The 7,604-nt window shown below is 36.3% G+C and overlaps 1 pseudogene; it reads right to left on the bottom strand.

Annotated features, from left to right (window-relative positions):
- Positions 1-4,662: 4,662 nt before the first annotated feature.
- On the bottom strand, positions 4,663-5,721 carry LOC138142419 (small ubiquitin-related modifier 2 pseudogene; annotated as a pseudogene).
- Positions 5,722-7,604: the final 1,883 nt, after the last annotated feature.

The following is a 7,604-nucleotide window of genomic DNA, read 5'->3' as shown; positions in this document are numbered from 1 at the left end:
ATATCATTGCCTCTCTATGTACTGTTTAAGTATATGTTACATAAAAAAAAAAACTGCTAAAGAACAGAATACAACTCAATTACTCATGCACTGAACACGTGAAAATACCAATCAAAATAGTTTTTCTTCCACCAAATTTCTGATAAATATTGGTGCTTTGAGAAAACCAGAAAATGCAATGGAGAAGGGAAGAATCCATAAAACAGCAGTGGTTCACTGCCAGGAAAAGTCAACCCAGATCATACTGATTGACCCTTTCTGTTCTGACAATCAATGATTTTATAACTACGTTCAGCACATGTTTGTTATTTATAAGTTGGCTATATAACTATTTTTAAATATTCTATGCATCAGTTAAGATAAACTTTACCTTGTACTAATGGTAGTGGTGACTACCTTGATAAATACAGATAAAAGTCTGTTCTTCAGTCCCAGACAGTCAAAATGAATCAGTGATCACATTTATGCAGATAATTATCCAAAGATGTAATTTGCTACATTTAAACTCTCTTATTCAGCTTATTTTACAGATGTAAGTTTAAGATGTCATGGGATCAACTATTTAGAGATGGAAGAGATTTTAAATGCCATCCCATCCGGCACTCTAATGTCTTTCACAAATCTCCCAACACACAAACACACACACTTGACAGATGAAAAATCAGAAAGCCAGAGAAGTTAAGTGGGTCACAGAGTATAATATTTTAAAGCACAGCCTTTTCATAAATAGAGAGATAGGCAGATATCAAGGACTATGGAGATATTGAGATCTGAAAATGCTGCAAATTTCTAGTTTATTTGCTTGTATAGACCATATGATTAAAGAAAATAAGGTTAGAATAGGTAGGTCTCCTGAATTTATTTAGTGAATTAAAGTTTTTGATTGAAGTTCATCTTAAATTTTCATTTTCCCAAAACAGATGGGAACAAAACACATGCACACATGCGTGCGCACACACACACACACACACACACTTTTAAATATGAGACAAAAGGGGCAAGTCTTAGGGAACAGAATAAATCTGAAAATAGGTGAAATAGGAGGAAAAAATGTCTAATTTTGTAGGACCAACAGTTTGAAATGCCCTTTGAAGGTTAAACATTTCTCTAAATGACATATTAATTAGAAAATACAATATGAGAGAACATTATATGCTGGTTTAACTGAGTTATAAATGTGAAAAACAAATGGAGTGGAATAATTTTAGAATTATGAGTATTTGAAGAGGATGACACTTGATTTAGAACTTTTAACATTATTTAACTTTTAAAGATCACCGTACATAACTTTGGAGTACTCTTTCCAATGAAGAAATTTTAATTCACTAAATTTTTAGATATTTTTCAGTTGACATTATATAAAGGCCTAGTAGAATATTTCAATCCCCTAGACTCATTTTCTTTTTAAAAATTGACATTCTTTTCTTTTTGTCTTTTTGGAGGGGGAGGAAGGCAGGGCAATTGGAGTTAAGTGAATAAATTTAATTTATTTATTTTTAGTTTTCAACATTTATTTCCACAAGATTTTGAGTTATAATTTTTTCTCTCCCTGTCTTTCCCCTACACCCTACCCCAAAATAGCAAGCCTACTAAATATCCCTTCCTTCAATCTGTTCTCTCTTAATCCTCCCCCTTCACCTCCCTAACTTTCTAATAGGGCAAGATGGGTTTCTATACCCCAGTACCTGTATATCTTATTTCCCAGTTGCATGTGAAAAAGCAATTTTTAAACACTTGTTTTTAAAACTTTAAGTTCCAGATTCTTTCCCTTATTCCCTCCTCACTCACCCCCACTGGGAAGATAAGCAATTCAATATAGATTGTACATGTGTAGTTACCCAAATCATTTCCATAGTAGTTATATTGTGAAATACTAACTATATTTCCTTCCATCCTATCCCACCCCCCACTTAGTCTATTTTCTCCTTTGACCCTTTCCCTTTTCAAAAATATTTCTTTCTTACTACCCTCTTCCCCAATCTGCCCTCCCTTGTATCCTCCCCCCTCTTATCCCCTACCCCACATATTATCCTGTAGGGTAAGATACCCAATTGAGTATGTATATTATTCCCTCCTTTGGCCAAATTCAATGAGAATCAGGCTGTCCCACTCCCTTTCACCTTCCTGCTCTTCCCCTCCATTGTAACAGTTTTCTCTTGCTTCTTTTATATGAGATAATTTAACCTAATCTATCGCTCCCTTTCTTCTTCTCCCAATAAATTCCTCTGTCACCTCTTGATTTTATTTTTTAGATATGATCCCTTTGAACTCAACTCATCCTGTGCCCCCTATGTATTCATGTGCCCACACTCACATATATATTTATATACATATACATCCTCCTATATATATATATTTATGTACACACACACGCATATATATATATATATTCCTTTCAGCTATCCTTACAATTATCATTTTTCCATGTAGGAATGTAAATGGTTCCACTTTAATAAGTTCCTTATGATTTCTTTTTTTCCTGTTTACCTTCTCATGCTTCTCATGCTTCTTGTATTTGAAAGTCAAATTTTCAGTTCAGCTCTGTTTTTTTTTTCATTAAGAATGCTTGAAAGTCCTCTTTTTCATTGAATGACCATATTTTTCCTTGTAGCATTATACTGGGTAGGTGATTCTTGGTTTTATTCCTAGCTCCTTTGACCTCTGGAATATCATATTCCAAGTCCTTTGATACCTTAATGTAGAAGCTGCTAGGTCTTGTGTTATCCTGATTCTGTTTCTGCAATACTCAAATTGTTTCTTCATGACTGCTTGCAGTATTTTCTCCTTGACCTGTTTACTCTGGTAATACTCTTGGCTATAATATTTCTAGGAGTTTTCTTTTTGGGATCTTTTTCAAGAGGGGATTGATGAATTCTTTCAATTTCTATTTTGCCCTCTGGTTCTAGAATATCAGGGCAATTTTGCCTGATCATTTCTTGAAAGATGGTGCCTAGACTCTTTTTTTGATCATGGCTTTCAGGTAGAACAATAATTTTTAAATTATCTCTTCTGGATCTATTTTCCAGGTCAGTGGTTTTCCCAATGAGATATTTCACATTGCCTTCTATTTTTTTCATTTGTTTGAATCTGTTTTATAGTATCTTGATTTCTCATAATGTCATTTGTTTCCAATTGCTCTAGTCTAATTTTGAAGGAGTTATTCTCTTCAGTGACTTTTTGAAATTCCTTTTCCATCTGGCAAATTTGGCTTTTCAATTCATTCTTTTCCTCATTGGTTTTAAGGAACTCTATTGCCATTTGAGTTAGTCTATTTTTTTTTCCTAAGTCTATTTTTTAAAGTGTTATATTCTTCCATGTATTTTTGGGTCTCCTTTAGCACGTTGTTGCCTCTCTTTTCATTATTTTGTTGCATCATTCTCATTTCTCTTCCCAATTTTTCCTCCACTTATTTTACTTGATTGATGCAGGCGTACCGACTTTGCTGTCTTCCTCCTGCTCCATGACTTGATACTTTTTGTCCCCCCAAAAAGATTTTATGGTCTGTCTGTATTTCCATTGCTTGCTCATATTACCAGCCAATTACTTTACTTTTGAGCTCTTTGCCACAGAACTCTGCTTCCATAATGGAGAGAGCTATGTTCCAAATTGTTGGGTTTTTTGCAGCTTCTGGATCTATTAGATGGGTGCCCTCTCTACAGCCCCCACATGCTCTGGCTTACTAGTTACACACCCCAGGACCACCACCCAAGACCATGATCTAGATCCAAGCAGGTCAAAGCAAAAGCAATTACACACTGAAAGGTCACTTGATTCTGAAGGCCAGGAGCACAGGAATCAGCCATGTGGTAGTGGCTGCAGCCACTGTGCCTCCTCTGCTTCTTACTGTGGCAGCAGCAGCCAAATCATGCTACCCCTGTTCCCAACAAAGTTCCACACTGACCTTTTAATTTGTCTTTGGCATTTGTGGATTGAGAAGTCTGGAAACCACTACAGCTGCTGGTGATTTACTTCTGTGAAGTCTGCTCCAGCTGCTGCTTCTGGTTGGGGCCACCCTGGGGCTAAAACTGTGGCTCAGTGGGGCCTGGGCTCTGCTCTCTGCATGCTGTGTTGGACTCTTCCTGCTGGTCTGTTGGGTTTCCTTCAGCAGGAGATTTGTTTCTCTCTGTCACTTTGTGGGTTCTGTAGCTCTAACATTTGTTTAGAGTCATTTTCTTACATGTATTGGAGGAGGTGGAATCCAGAGCCACATGGAAGTCCTTTTTCTATTTTGCCATCTTGGCTCTGACCCCCTTGACCCTTTCTTTTCTTCCAGATGAATTTTGTTGCAATTTTTTTTCTAGCTCTATCAACCAAATTTTTGGCATGTTGATTTTTATGACAATGAATAAATAAATTAATTTAGGCAGAATTTTCCTTTTTATCATATTAGTTTAGCCTGCCTATGAACAATTGTTATTTTGCCAATTTTTTAGATCTGACTTTATTTGTGTAAAAGTGTTTTGTAATTGTGTTCATATTGTCCCTGTGTTTGTCTTCATAGTTAGACTCCCCTATATTTTATATTGTCCACAGTTATTTTAAATAGAATTTCTCTTTCCATCTCTTGCTGCTGGGTTTTGTTGGCAATCTATATAAATACTGATGATTTACATGGGTTTATTTTATATCCTGCAACATTGCTAAATTGTTAATTATTTCCAGTTTTTATTTTTTTAAACAAGAAGTTTATTTAAACAACAAGATGTTTGACTTGAAGGGAAAACTATCTAGGATCAATTTCTTTATAGTAATTTATCCCTACTGAGAGGCAGAGATTGCCCTACATGTAACAGCTACGTACAAAAAAGTTATAAAATTGTCCTTGGTTTTACAATGATAAAAGAAAAACATTGAAATTATCCAATCAAACAAGGTATGCAAGGATTTTTTTGTGGGGTTTTTTTTTTTGTTGTTGTTGTTGTTGAACAGTGAGAGCAAAATAACTTACTGGAATATAAAGATAAAAGTTGAATGAGCATGCCACTAATGGGGAAAAGGTATATTTTCACAGAACCAGTTTGTTTTTCCCCCTCCACATCTCCATCTGATGTTGATCAAAACATACCATTGGCCATTTAATTAAAAAAAAATACGCATTATGCCTGTGCACATACACCAGTTACTTTATGTACAATAAAGGAATGGGGAAGGGAATCAAAGAAGAGAGAAAACTATACTGCAGTAGTCAGGACGTGGATGAACCAAATCTTGGTTTTCTAATTGTGAATGTCTTGTTTTCCTTGGGAGCACCGTTCTGGAGTAGAGTTGTAGATTCTCTTTTTAGTAAGCGCCTCCTGTCTGCTGCTGGAATACATCAATTGTATCTTCATCCTCCATTTCCAACTGTGCAGGTGTATCTGTTTCATTGATTGGTTGCCCATCAAATCGGAATCTGATCTGCCTCATTGACAAACCCTGTCGTTCACAATAGGCTTTCATTAGTTTACTAAGTGGTGTGTGCCTCTTAATCTTATATTGCACCACCGAACCATCTTGCCCTGCCACCTTCAAATTAATGTGGTCGTTGTTTTCAGTCTTGCCTGCTTCCTTCGGCTTTTCGTCGGCCATGGCGAGTCGGGGGGTCTCCTCAGCCGCCGCTTCACAAAAGAGGCACCAGGATGGTCCGCTCCAAGGGAATGGAGAGAGAAGCAGCAGCGGTAGGAGCAGGAGCAGGAGGAGGAGGAGGAGGAGGAGGAGGAGGAGAAGGAGGAAGATGATCATTTCAATAGTTTTTAAATTGATTCTCTAGTATTCTCTAAGTATGCCATATTATCATCTGCAAAGATATTCACCCCTTTCACTGTACTTTTTGGGATGCTTTCTCCATAGACAACTTACATTAATCTTAATTTTTTTCTTTTCCATGCCTTCCATCCCCTGGTTCTTATCAAGTTCTTGTTCTCTTCAACAGCTGAGTCTCCTTGGCCTCCCTTTCAAGCACTGACATCAAATTCACTCAATTTCGTAAAATCACTGCTTGGGATGGAGGTGCCAGAATACTTCCCCTTTCAATTTCTCCATCTACCACCATCTCTCCTCCTCTGAGGTTTTCCCAATTTCAATCTATAACCCGGTCAAAATCCTAATAGCTTTTTTCTATAGACCTCTAAATTCTCCCCTTCTTTATTTAATGAATTCTGTACCTGGATCATTTTTTTTTCTTTCTTTATCAATTCCTGCCCTTATAGTAGGTGACTTCAAAATACATACTGATACTCCCTCAAGTACTCTAACCTTCTAATTCCTCAACTTCTCATTTCTTATGCCATATTCCTCTAACTCCTAACTCCCCACAAAAGAAACAAAAAACTATAATAGTGTCCATACCTTTGTTCTTGTCATCAACCACAAATGTCCCAGAGTTTGTGAACTCTGAAATCCCTTTATCTAATCAGTCTATGGACATTCCATCTCTTCTTTTGCCTTCCAATACTAAATCCTGCTCTTTAACTACACTATCCCTCCAACACCTCAAACTCTCAGTTATGTCCTAGATTACCATTCTGCAATAGCTGCATACTTCACATTTCTCTATTTTGAGTCTTGGTGTGTTAGTTCAACTGTGCACTATGCTGTTTTCTTGTGTGTCTTGTCCTCTTATCGTAATACCATCATTTATGCCTTGCTGAGGCTTAGCCTTGAATCACTCCTACCATCTGCTTCCTATAATCCTATGCAAGTGTTGCTGAATGAAATTAGAGAAGTTCATGCAACTGTGTTGACTGTATCCATTATATATTTACTTTACATACATCACCTGAGCCCTCATTGCAACTAGACAAACCTGTTACCCTTCCCTAATTTACTCAGTATCTCATTCACCACCGTAAGTCTTCCAAACCTTTTTTTTATGCTTTCTAAAACCTCCAGTGAATCTCCAAATGTTTACCTTTCATTTTCTTTTCCCCTCCTGGTTAAACAGATTGAAATTTCTACTTTTCTCCAACCAATTTTGTAACTTTTTTCTTGTCTTTTTTTTAATGGCTTATTTTTTTAAATCAATTATCTGTTATAAGGATTGTAAAATTTTGTTATTTGATTCATGGTTTGAAATTTTATTTACTCTTTAATCCATTTTTTGTGTGGAATTTTTTCTTGTGTATGGAATTTTTCAATTTTCCAATTGTGTGGAAATTTTTCTTCCATGTTCTAAATAAAAAATCTAGTTTCCCTATAATTATTCTTTTTTCCTATTTTCCATGGAATCTCCCCTCTGAATTCATAAGCTCCCACAATTCAAGTGCCTGTTTCCTCTACAAACTTCATTTTTCCTTCTCCTTCAGTACTGTCCATAGAGACAGAAAACTCTCTGAGAAAGTAAATAACTGTCTTTATCAAGGTAAAGAAGAGGGAGGAGTGTAGCCTGTTCAGGGATTGTGATCTGAGAAAGAACTAAGGAGTGGAAAGATCAGAGGTTATAGTGAGGATGCAGAATATGGTTAGGGGATTTGAGAAAGCACAAAAGGTGGAATAATAGATTATGATCAGACAAAGTAATTCCATAATTCATGAACATGAAAGTAGGACACTTGTGACTTGTAGTAAGATTAAAGTTTTAACAGTTTCTGTGTGCTCTTGGGGTTCATGGGATTTGAGTAATCTGA

This window comes from Petaurus breviceps, unplaced genomic scaffold (assembly GCF_028583685.1).
Source record: "Petaurus breviceps papuanus isolate PSGF00001 unplaced genomic scaffold, PetGlider_PUasm1.0 90579, whole genome shotgun sequence".
NCBI classification, from domain to species: Eukaryota; Metazoa; Chordata; class Mammalia; order Diprotodontia; family Petauridae; genus Petaurus; species Petaurus breviceps.
Note: the sequence above shows the minus strand (reverse complement) of the source record. Positions and strands in the feature narration are given on the sequence as shown.